Source organism: Podarcis gaigeae (assembly GCF_964106915.1).
Source record: "Podarcis gaigeae genome assembly, chromosome: 10".
Lineage (NCBI taxonomy): Eukaryota > Metazoa > Chordata > Lepidosauria > Squamata > Lacertidae > Podarcis > Podarcis gaigeae.
The window spans coordinates 53,611,877-53,624,346 of NC_139686.1; the positions used below are offsets into that span (position 1 = coordinate 53,611,877).

The 12,470-nt window shown below is 42.3% G+C and overlaps 1 long non-coding RNA gene across 1 annotated transcript in view; it reads left to right on the plus strand.

The window, feature by feature from the left end:
• Window positions 1–12,470, plus strand: part of LOC310825661 — a 190,752-nt gene that overhangs the window by 16,002 nt on the left and 162,280 nt on the right. The gene's annotated exons all lie outside the window — the stretch shown is intronic.

Sequence of the window (12,470 nt, forward strand, 5' to 3'; positions counted from 1 at the left end):
TGTCACAGGGCTAATTGATTATATCAACATTTATCTCCGCTGAGGCCATGTTATATTCCATACTCTGCTCCCTTGAAGAAGGGACATTCTGGAAATGAGCATCAAGGGGGGATATCAATCAATATTTCTTCATTGCACAGCAAGAAATTGCATTGCCACATATCAAGGACACCCAAACAAGAATATAGTTTGCTTATATATCAAACGCACATTAAGAGCACAAAGCTGTGCATGTCTACTCAGAAGTAGGTCCCCCTGAGTTCAACAGAGCTTACTCCCAGGTCTGTGAGAGCAGGATTGCTGCGTAAGGAGTTGAACAATTCTTACTGTCGGCTCTACAGTATATTAGCTCATTATTCAATATTTGTGATCCAAGTCTTAGCTGCACTCACTGCAAAGATTGCTAGTTTGTAAGTCACCATCTTGCTAGTGACAGGGCAAATAAAAAAAAATATTTTCTGCCGCCATCCTGGAATCTATACTGAGGAGGAGAATTGTATGGCAACAGCTTGCCCTCATGCACCAATGGCTGCATTTGCTCCAATACCTCTCCATTAGGACTGGCCCTAACATTAGGCAGAGCGAGGCAACTGCCTCTTGCAGCAGATGCTGCAGGTGATGTGGAGGGCAGCAACCTCCCATTAGTCCTTCCACATCTCCCAAGCCAGCCTGCCCTGCACCCGCTAAGCAAGCCTTCTGCCCCTAAGTGTGGTGGGGGTGGAGACACTGTCCCATCCCCAGTGCTGCAGTAATATTCAGCTACCATTCCAATTGGACTTCCGGTTAGCGCCATCGTCTAATGGCGGGTTTCCCTCGGAGCTCCTGAGGGGAATCGGCTCCGCGGGTTCGGGTCCCGTAGCTACGGCGAAGCAGGGACCCAAAAAAGTCACAGGCACGAAGCCTGTGAACCGGAGACTCGGTGGGCTCCGTTTGCGCCCCCCCGAAGTTGCGAAAAAGCCTTTTTAAAGGCTTTGGAACGGCAGCGGGTGTGTGGCGCGGAGCTGAGAGTCGCTTGTACCCAGCCGGCGGAGTGAAGCCGCGTCGCCATTGACGGAGAGCGCTGACTTCTTCTTCTGAATTGGAATAAAAGAATCTACTATCCGTGAGTAGGATAAAATCTAAGGACCATTTGGGACTTTAAAACATTTGAATTTGGATACCGAAACGGAAAAGGTCTAAAGGGAAGTCTACCTTTCCGCTCTGCAGCAAGATCAAAGCAAAGAGCTACTAAGCTTTAACTTTAAAGTTTTCTTTGAAAAATAAACCATCGATCAAAGATTGGGACCCTTCCCCCCTGAAGGCAGGAGTGGGGGGGAAGAGATTGTACTTTGAACTGCTTTAAATTCCCTGCCGGTATAGAAGGGGAAAGTTTTTACCGCTGCGCTCAGACCCTGGAGCGGACTGCCGGAGAGGGAAGCTGGCTGTGAACTGTTACAGCGCTAAAGTTACAAAGTTGTGTTAAACTGTATTCTAAAAGATACACTCTTGCTAGAACTGTTGGGACTTTGTTTCAATCTGGCAAAGACCAATATTGTGGCCTTTTGAGAGTTTCTGTGAGATTTTGAAGACTTTGAGAACTGTTTTGAATGCTCTGGGAATATATTTACAGGAAAAGTGTCTCCATTTAAAATTCTAAAGGGAAGATTTGTTACATTCGCCCTCTGGAGGAGTTCGGCTTAACTACAGCTATAGAGTGGAATTTAGCCTGCTGCTGGGAAAAGGGAGATATGACTGTGAGAGTGACCTTGACTGTAAGATACGGTTATGGCAAGTGATCAAGACAAAGGAGAGCCTCAGGAAAAAGCTTTAAGGTCTGGTAAACAATACGGAATTGAGTCTTTTATGAAAAGGAGACCTTCTACATCTGGAGCCCCTGGGGCAGCTGCCACTCCGCAAGAAAAGACAAAAGTTATGTCTGAGGAGGCACTTTCGAAACTACTGGGAAAAATAAATGACTCTTTAGACCAGCTAAAAAAGCAAGGCGCAGAACTAAAAAAACAAGGAGCTGAAACAAGTAAACAAGTTGCTGAATCCAGTAAACAAGTTGCTGAAACAAATAAAACAGTAGCAGAGATCTCAGGAAAAATAGACATTAACACTAAAAGTATAATTGAACTTGGAAATAAAGTGAACTCCAACACAGAATATATTGGAAAGTTACTTGAGGAAACATCCACCATTCGGAAGATAGCAGAGGAAGCTAAAGAGATTGCAACCGCAACTGACGAAAGACTGCCACCGGTCGTTAAGAAGTTGGAGGACCATGATCTGGCGCTCTCGATGATTGAGATGCAGAGGAAGGAGAGGAATTTAAGGATCAGAGCAATACCCGAGAGTGAAGGAGACAACCTGGTGGATTATCTGACAAAAGAGTTTTCGGAGTTTTGGCAAAAGGACTTAGAGAAGGAAGAATTTAAGATTGAGAGTGCATTTAGACTTGGAATACGGCAAAGAAGGAACAAACCAAGAGATTGTTTGATAACGTTAAGATCAAAAGAAGAGAGGGATAAAATTTTGGATTTGCACTATCAGAGAACTCTGCAAATTGAGGATTCCTTCGTGGAAATTTTCAAGGATATTCCGAAGCAAATTTTGGATGCTAGAAGTCAGTTCCGGAGTCTGGTGGTCCTGCTGAAAAGGAACAGTATACCATTCAGATGGGAATTTCCTCAAGGCTTATCTTTTAAATATAAAGGAAAGAAAAGGAAAATAAAGACAGTGGAAGACAAAGACAAGTTCTTACACCAACACGAAGAAGATCTCCGTAAGGGGGCGGAATCGGGACAAGACTATCCTGGAGGGGGAACTTTGGACAAAGACAACCTACTACATAGACTAAAACCACCGACAGAAGAAGAAGAACTACTAGGAGCGACAGGAGGAGAAGATAAATAGATTGACCATGGCTCTGCAACTTCTAAGCTGGAATTGTAACGGTCTAAACATACCCCGAAAGAGAAAAAACGTTTTTCACATATTAAAAAAAGAACAATTGGACTTGATTTGTCTACAAGAAACTCACGTGACGAGGTTACACAGGAAATTACTTATCAATAAAAGATTGGGACAAGAATTTATCTCATCAGATAAAGTTAAAAAAAGAGGAGTGGTAATATATGCAAAGGAAAAACTACAACCGAAATTAAAATTTAAAGATGACCAAGGAAGATATTTGGCAATCGAAATTCAAGTTCAAGGAGAGAAATTTCTGATCGTAGGAATTTATGCACCAAACGAGGGGAAAGTTGAATTTTTTAAGAAGTTGCATGAGACACTGATGGACTATATGGACACAAACTTAATATTGATGGGAGATATGAACGGAGTAGTATCGACTAACATGGACAAATCTCAAAGACAGGTAATCACAAAAGATGGAAGACTGCCAAAAATCTTTTTTGAAATGACTGACAATATGGATTTAGTGGACATTTGGAGAACAACACACCCACTTGAAAGAGAGGGAACTTTCTACTCTGAAGCTAAAATGACATGGACTAGAATTGACCAAATATGGATTACTAGAGGAATGGCACCTAGGATAAAAAAAGTTGAAATCTGCCCAAAGACTTGCTCCGACCACAACGCAGTAAAGATGGTGATGAAACTAACAACAACTGGTACCTTTAGATGGAGGATGAATGACACCTTATTTAGAGATGAACGAGTTTGCAGAAAGGCTCAGAAGACTTTAAAGGATTATTTTGAAATTAACATGAGGACCAATATAGAAAAAAGAATTATCTGGGACGCAAGCAAAGCGGTGATGAGAGGATTCTTGATACAACAGAATGCAATTAAAAAGAAAAGCCAGAACGAAAAAAGAGAGAAAATTTTGGAAAAAATAAAAGAAGGGGAAAAGAAATTGGGAGCAGGAATTTCAACATCAGCAAAGTCCACATCCTCACAAACAGGAGTTGTGGTTCAAGTCTGTAAAAAGAAAGCAGCAGAAAAAACTACCTGCTTTTTTTTTTTTAAGGCACACACTTCCAGTCTGACAGTGTTTTAACACAAGCCAAACTTTTTTTCTTCTAGAAAAGATGGAAAGTTGATTGCATCGAGCACTTGTCCACAAGAGTGAGCATGCTAAAATCAGTGTGATATTTCAACATGTTATTGGCCTGTTCTACGCATCTGCTTCTCTTTCTATCTGTAAACCTTCAGACAGACCAAAAATATGTTATCTTTGAAACAACAGCTATTCCAAGGGGTGTTTGGACACTGCATTTCAGCAAGGGAATATATTTAGGGCAGAGTATCTACATCTGGCCAACTCATTGATTTGTTACACTGTTTGTTATAAAACAAATGGATATTTAGATATTAGGTATATCTATACAAGTCTTTTGCTTCAACAAAAATGCTTGCTCAATAGTCCCATGCCAATAGCATTCATATTCTTATTATATGTCAATTGTGGAAAACATTTGGGCCACCAGACTACAACTCCCATCATCCCAGGCCATTGGTCATGCTTGCTGGGGCCAATGGGAGTTGTAGTTCAGCAGCGTCTAGCAGGCCAAAGGTTCCCCAGCCCTGTTATAAGTTATAAAAGAAACATATAATAATCTCAACCAATGCTCTTGAAGTAATTCTTGTTCTTTTGGAGGGATCATAATTATCCTTCATTGTAACACAGAGCAAGGGCACAATCCTAACCATACTGGGAGTAAGCAGCTCTGAATTCAGTTGGAGTTACTTCTGAATAGACATGCTTAGACTTGTAGCATAAACCTCTCATATCTCCCTCACACTGCCCTGAACACAGTCTGAATGATGTTTCACACCAATTCTTGATGAGTTCAGTACCAATTCAACTAGATTTCTTACTTCGGCTTTAGGCAATTCTAAACTGTTTCTGTATCCATTTAAATTATTTTGTGATGGTCTATAACATCTAGGAAGGGAATAGGAAATCCTTTCTTCAGTAGATGTTTACAATGCAAGTATCCAGAGATACTTTCATTCATATATACTTGCACACTCTGCTTTCCCAAACAACTGACTTCTAGATTTTCATGAAAGCACAGAGGAAAGCCCTCCTGATTCAAAGGTCTATCTAGTCCATTGCCAGCCCATCCCAAGGATGGCAAACCTGCAGCCTTCCAGATGTTGACAATGCAAAGCATTGTTGTTAATTGGTTGTCTCCATACATTTGTTTATTACTAGATTTCTACGTTAATCTGAAGAACAGATTAATCTACTGACTCCTCATAAACCAAGATGACCTTCACCATGCATATAAAAGTTCAGAAGTGAAATGTTGACTGTAGGAAGTCCTGTCTTAATACAGTGGTACCTCAGGTTACACACACTTCAGGTTACACACACTTCAGGTTACAGACTCCGCTAACTCAGAAATAGTACCTCAGGTTAAGAACTTTGAAAGGGAGGTATGGGGAAGTCGGATGAAAGAAGGTATACCGAAATAAGATTGTGAAATTATACATGTTTGTTTTTGTTTTAGTTTGTCTTTATTATGTGTTGTGCTTGTCTTTTTTGTATGTGTTTAAAAAATTGAATAAAAAAAATATTTAAAAAAAAAAGAACTTTGCTTCAGGACGAGAACAGAAATTGTGCTCCGGTGGCACGGTGGCAGGGGGAGGCCCCATTAGCTAAAGTGGTGCTTCAGGTTAAGAACAGTTTCAGGTTAAGAACAGACCTCCGGAACAAATTAAGTACTTAATCTGAGGTACCACTGTACTCACTTTGCTTTTCCCTAGTTCTGGTCAGAAAGTCCCAAAAACCATGATAAATGCCAGCTGTTAGCAGCTGAGTCACAGTGTCATCTGACTATTAAAAATGATTTGGATTTTTGTTCAATTTGCAGGGATTCATACCCCACGAGCACAGTGTTTTGGGAGGGAGGACTTTTGGATTTTTTGGTCACATTTTTGTCACATTCTTATGTTTAGGAATAAATATTGCAACATGTTTGCACTGCAAGTTTTTCCTAAAAAAAAAAAAAAAAAGCTGATTCATTAAAGTGCACTCTTAAGCAGACATGTTTATTACAAACATTTAGAAGGGTCCCCCCCCCCTCAAAAAAGCACACAAAACATTAACCAAATGATTCAAACAGATCCATAGCAGGTTCCTAATTTTCCCTGTCATCTTTGTCAATTCTACATACAGTGGTACCTCAGGTTAAGCACTTAATTCGTTCTGGAGGTCCGTTCTTAACCTGAAACTGTTCTTAACCTGAAGCACCACTTTAGCTAATGGAGCCTCCTGCTGCCGCCACACCGCCACTGTGCAATTTCTGTTCTCATCCTAAGGTAAGTTCTTAACCCGAGGTGCTATTTCTGGGTTAGTGGAGTCTAACCTGAAGCGTCTGTAACCTGAAGCATCTGTAACCCGAGGTACCACTGTATTCAAATAACTTCGCCTGCCATTCCAATTTAGCTGGCATTTTATCTCCCTTCCACCATTTAGCTATTAACATTCTCACCGCAGTAGTTGCATATATAAATATCTTTCTTAATTCTTTCGGTATATCTGCAGCAATAATACCTAACAAAAAGGCTTCCAGCTTTTTAATGAAAGTTAATTTGAACATTTTTAAAAGTTCATTATCGATTATTTCCCAAACATTTTTAATCTGTTTACATTTCCACCACATGTGATACATTGTTCCCTCTGATTCTTTACATCTCCAGCAAAGATTCGAGCTGGTTTTATACATTTCTGCCAGCTTGCTTGGTATAATGTACCATCAGTCTTCATATATTTTTCTTTTAAAGCATAGCAAGCTGTAAATTTTAAGTCATGTCTCCAAAGCTTTTCCCAAGATGCCATCTGAATATTATAACTGAAGTCTTTAGACCACTGAATCATCACAGATTTAACCTCCTCCTCTACCACTTCCCAATAACGCATTATTAATATTACAAGCAAAGCGTAATGTCTCCATCTACATTACGAAGATCATTCCTTAACGCTTGCTTAATGTTATAAACCGTGAGTGCAGATCTGCTCCAAAACAATTCTCCATATCCAGGATCCATATGGGCTATCCTACCCATGCTGTGGCTCTTCCAACTCCCTTCTTCCGACTGACCCCCCAAAGCTGTTTGGAAGGTCAGATATCCCTCTGGAGAAGTGTTCAACGTGGCAAATGGAGGTGCCACCAAAAATTGTCACTGCTTGCTCCATTGTGTGCATACAGAAGTGCTTTCTACTCACCCAAAAGGGCATGGATCACAGCGACAAGTTCTCATGGTCCAGGGCGTGGACAGCAAGAGTCCAGGACCAGGGTATGGAAACAGATCCAACAGAGATCAGGGGCTAGAGGAAGCTAGGAACAGGCCACAGCATGGCATAAAACTATACTGCTGTGGAAAAGAAATGGTGAAATGCAGAAATCGAGGGCGAAATGCAGGACTTATATAGCTTGCCTCCAGGTGCAGTGCATCACATCATCTGACCATGCCTGCCAGCCTGCACCTGCTTCCCCCAAGGTCAGCACAGCAAGGGCCTGGTTCTTGCAAACTCTCACAGTGCTCAGGGTCTGGCTCCTGCAAACACTCACGGTGCTCATTACACTATTATTGTCCCTTTACAGCAGCCTTTATGAACCTGTGGGTCCCCAGATGTTGCTGAACTACAACTCGCATCACCCCTAGCTAGCAAGGCCAGAGCTCAGGGATTATGGAGTTGTAGTCCAACAACATCTGGGGACCCACAGGTTGAGAACCACTGCTTTACAGTATTGAGATTTTATACTATGGTTTACACAACCAGTAATGGGAAAACTACGGCTCTGCAGCTGTTGCTACACTACCAATCCCATCATGGGAATATAACAATATCTGGAAGGTCAAAAGATGACCGTTTCTGGTGTAAATCCTGCATTTGGGTATGAGTGCTGTGAGCTGTAAGATGTGATGGGTGGGTGTATCATTTATCATAACAGAGCCTCCTCATTATCCAGGAATAAACAAAGGAGAGCGTATATGGACCAACCTCAAAAATCAAAGCAACAAAGAAATTGTGAGGTAAAATATGTAAAGAAACACACACACACCAAAACTTCTCAACTAAGGGCAGATCCACAAGCATATATTTAAAACACATCCAATGCACATTTAAACACACAAATTCTACCAAAGAATCCTGAGAATCATAGTGTTTATGGTACTGGGAATTGCAGGTCTGTGAGGGAAGAAACATTTTCCAGGATTCTTTGGGTGCAATCAAGTGCATTGAATGTGTTTTGAGTGCACTTTAAATGTATGGTGTGGTGCTTCCCCAAATACAACTAATTTTATAACCACAAAACAAATACATTGGTACCTGTAAAATAGACACAAACACATGCTGATATATAAATGAACAATGAAGTATAACTTAGGATGGCTCAGTTGGTTAGAGTGTGGTGCTGATAATGCCAAGGTTTCAGGTTCAATCCCTATATTCAGGTTGGTCTAGATGATCCTCAGCTTCCCTTCCAACTCTGTGGTTCTATGATAAAGAAAACAATGTGTGTTTCAATCAAACACTGGTCCTCTGCAGTGATATAATACAATCAAGCACACATTTATGGAAGAACAAAGTAAATCAAGCCTGAATGTGCCAGATATCATAAGCATCTTAACAGTGGTGCTAAAATTTAAAAACCAGTCACATTCAGAGAAGGCTTAAGTGTGAACAGCACTAAAACCTGTACAGATCCCCCAAAATTAGTTCTCTGGGACACCACCACCAAGTCAAAAACAGGCAAAAAGAAACAGGTTGCTTTGGTTTACTTTGACGAGCTTGGGCCTGTCGGGAATTGCAAAAAGGGCACTTGGTCTAATGGAGGCAGTTTATCCCGTTCACAAGGGATCATTAATAGCCAAATTATAGGCATTACTTGCATTAGAGATGCCACAGGGCTCCAGGGGATCAATTAGGCAATTACAGCCTCCTGTTTGTGGCTGCCATTGGCTTGGATCAGTGCTGTGTTTTTGTACCATAGGAGTTTCCCCTGATCTAACACAAGAACGGTTTCACCGTTCAGAGCCAAGCGGAGCCATACATAGTCTTGTCTGGGGCAGGAGGTGGTAAAGCGACGAGAGCCACACACCATTGCTTGGCTGTCAAATCCATCAGGCAATGCCACCCTATATATATCTATTCCCAAGGCTTGTTGAGTTCCCAACACAGCTGGGTCAGACCAAAGGCCCATCTAAGCCAACATTTTGTTTTCACAGAAGTCCACAAGCAGGGCATGGTCACAATAGAATGAGAGAATCATGGAATTGTAGAGTTGGGAGGGATCATGAGGAACATCGAGTCAACTCTTTGCAATGCAGGAGTCTTTTTACCCAACATGGGGCTCGAATCACCACCCTGACGCTAAGAGGCATGCTGCCTACAACAGCAGAGATGCAAATCCCAGGTAAATGGATATAGAATTGCAGCATAAATGCAATTCCAAAAGGGTTCTAAATCCAGTGTGCGCATAGGAGGCTGAAAGGGGGATATTGGAGCTACAAACCTAGGTGGAGAAGATGGTATGGTTCAGCGATGCTGTTGATGGTAATTTGCACAGCTAGATTTTTACCCTTGTATATAGGAGGTTGAATTTTCATGGAATTGTAGAATTGGAAGGGGCCTCGAGGTTCCTCTAGTCCAGGCATGGCCAAACTCGGCCCTCCAGATGTTTTGGGACTGCAACCGCAGTTAGCTAAGGATGATGGGAGTTGTAGTCCCAAGACATCTGGAGGGCCGAGCTGGCCATGCCTGCTCTAGTCCAACCCCCTGCAATGCAGAAATCGTTTGCCCAATGCTCGAACCCACAATCCTGAGATTAAAAGTCTCATATTCCAGTTAAAGGTAAAAGGTAAAAGACCCCTGGGTGGTTAAGTCCAGTCAAAGCCAACTATGGGGTTGCTGTGTTCATCTCGCTTTCAGGCTGAGGGAGCCGGTGTTTGTCCACAGCTTTCTGGGTCACGTGACCAGCATGGCGCAATGGAACACTGTGATGGAAGCCAGAGTGCCTGGAAATGTCGTTTACCTTAGCGCCACAAGGGTACCTATTTATCTACTTGCACTGGTGTGCTTTCAAATGTCTAGGTTGCCAGAAGCTGGGACAGAGCAACGGGAGCTCACCCCGTTGCACGAATTCGAACTGCCGACCTTCCAATCGGCAAGTGCAAGAGGCTCAGTGGTTTAGACCACAGTGCCACCCGCGTCCCTCATGCTCTACCAACCGAGCTATGCCTTGGTCTGTTCCAGCAGATTGAGTAGACAAGCGCAATAGTGATTCCAATGGTCAAGAAGGCAGTTTCTGCATGTGCTTTGGAGAGACAGATAGAATCATAGAATCATAGAGTTGGAAGAGACCACAAGGGCCATCGAGTCCAACCCCCTGCCAAGCAGGAAACACCACCAGAGCACTCCTGACATATGGATGTCAAGCCTCTGCTTAAAGACCTCCAAAGAAGGAGACTCCACCACACTCCTTGGCAGCAAATTCCACTGTCAAACAGCTCTTACTGTCAGGTAGTTCTTCCTGATGAGATGAGGCTCGTCAACCTGGGAAGGTAGCCCATCTAGGAGAAGGAAAACTCTGGTCCTAAATCTCGGCTGCCTTGCGAGATATCTTTGGGAGAAGAAAAGACCAAGGAGTAAACACTACACAAAAGCAAAGAGGAGTCTCCAGGACAGATGGATGGCGTCTTGTATACCTACTTCCAGCAACTCCTGCAGCGAAGCTGATGCCAAACGTAATCACTCTGTTCCCTAGTATTAGTTGCAGTTCGCAGCTGGTCTTTTAGCAATAAATATGATAAAGCAACAAAGAGCCTTCTGGCACTGTAAAAGGAGGATACATTTGCTATGGCATATACTTTTTGGACTAAAGCCCACTTCCTCAAATGCATTCAGCGTTATCCTCACTTGACAGGGACCTTCTTTCCCCGGCAAACTTCAAGTGCAAAGCAGACGTTCCCCTAATTGTCCATTGGGTGGCAGCATATGCTTTCTGTTCGACATTCAGAAAATCGGCGTTTTTTCAAAACATTCTGTAGAAGCTGTTCCACCCCTTCCAACCTGCAAATAAATGAGGAGAAAAGTTCTTGCTAAAGAGACATTTTTAACAGTTCTGGCATTTTATCTCTGGCCAAAGCAGCGATCTGGTGGCTTGTGGGTAACAAAATGATGTGTGGGACAAACTCGGTGGGTCAAATTTCCACACAGGACTTCACCGTACGTGATTATTTGCTTTTTATTGTTAGCAACCAGTATAGGCAGAGAACTTGAAAATCAACTTTAAAACAATCAAGGGCTTTCCATTTACAGAGCCAAACACAGAGCTGTCTATTCCTGTATGGGTAGTGGGTGATGCAAATAAAGATTCTTCCGTCTGTTCATGTAAGAAAAATCCAACAAGAGAGCAGGTGTCAACAACAACAACAACAACTTTATTATTTATATGTCACCCTTCTGACTGGGTTGTCCCTGGACATTCTGGGCAGCTATTAAGAACATGTCCACCCCTTTATATTGTATTGGCAGGGGAGAGATAAAAAAGGTTCTTTAAAATGGCGCTTGAAGACATATGCACAGGGGAAAGGACTAGAGGTGCACACCCCCCAAATGAGAATTGAATGAAATGTTAGTCCCACTCAGAGTAGACACATTGGGAATGGCAGACATGACCAACTTGGATCCATTAATTTTACTGGGTCTACTCTGTTCCTGGTGCTTAAAAGGAGGCTGTTTCCTTACTGAATAAGAGCAGAAAATAAAATTTAAAAATTCGTAACACCAAATGTGACCTTAAATTGCCTCCTGAAGTAAGAAAGTCCTTGTGCTCCTGAATTTCAGCAAGGAGAGTACCTGTCTAATCTCAGTGGGAAGGAGTTCCACAGGCTTGGGCCTCTAACACTGAAAGCACAGCTTTTAGCAATTGCAAGCTGTGACTCTGAGCCACCAGGGACCACCAAACACAGGAAGCATGTTAACCTCTTCACACATGACCTCTTCCCTAAACAGGTATGGTCCCTTTGCAGTTCATCTTCCTGGCCCATTTTATTTCAGCAAAACAAACATGCCACTTAGACCAAGTCTGGTCACTGGTCCATTGAGCTCTCTATATGGTATACGCTGACTAGCAATGCTCCCCAAGATTTTCAAACAGACGACTTTCATAGCACTACCTGGATATGTGCCAGAGATTGAATCCAGGACCTTTCACATATTTTTTCTCTCCATGTAGGACAAAAACAGATGTGGAAACTCCTAACTAGAAAAGATATGGTATGGATTGGCCCACTGAATAACTAGCATTCTGTCTGTATGGGGTAAAATTATGATTTCCTGGCTTTTTGTACAGATGCTTCCGACACCTTGATTTCTACTGATTTCCTGTTTTTATGTAGTTCAGGATTCTTACTTCTGTCCCACTTCCTCCTTTTCAACAAACAATACTTGAACAGAGAAGATGTATTTTATTGGGGGGGGGGGAGCTAGGAAAATGCAG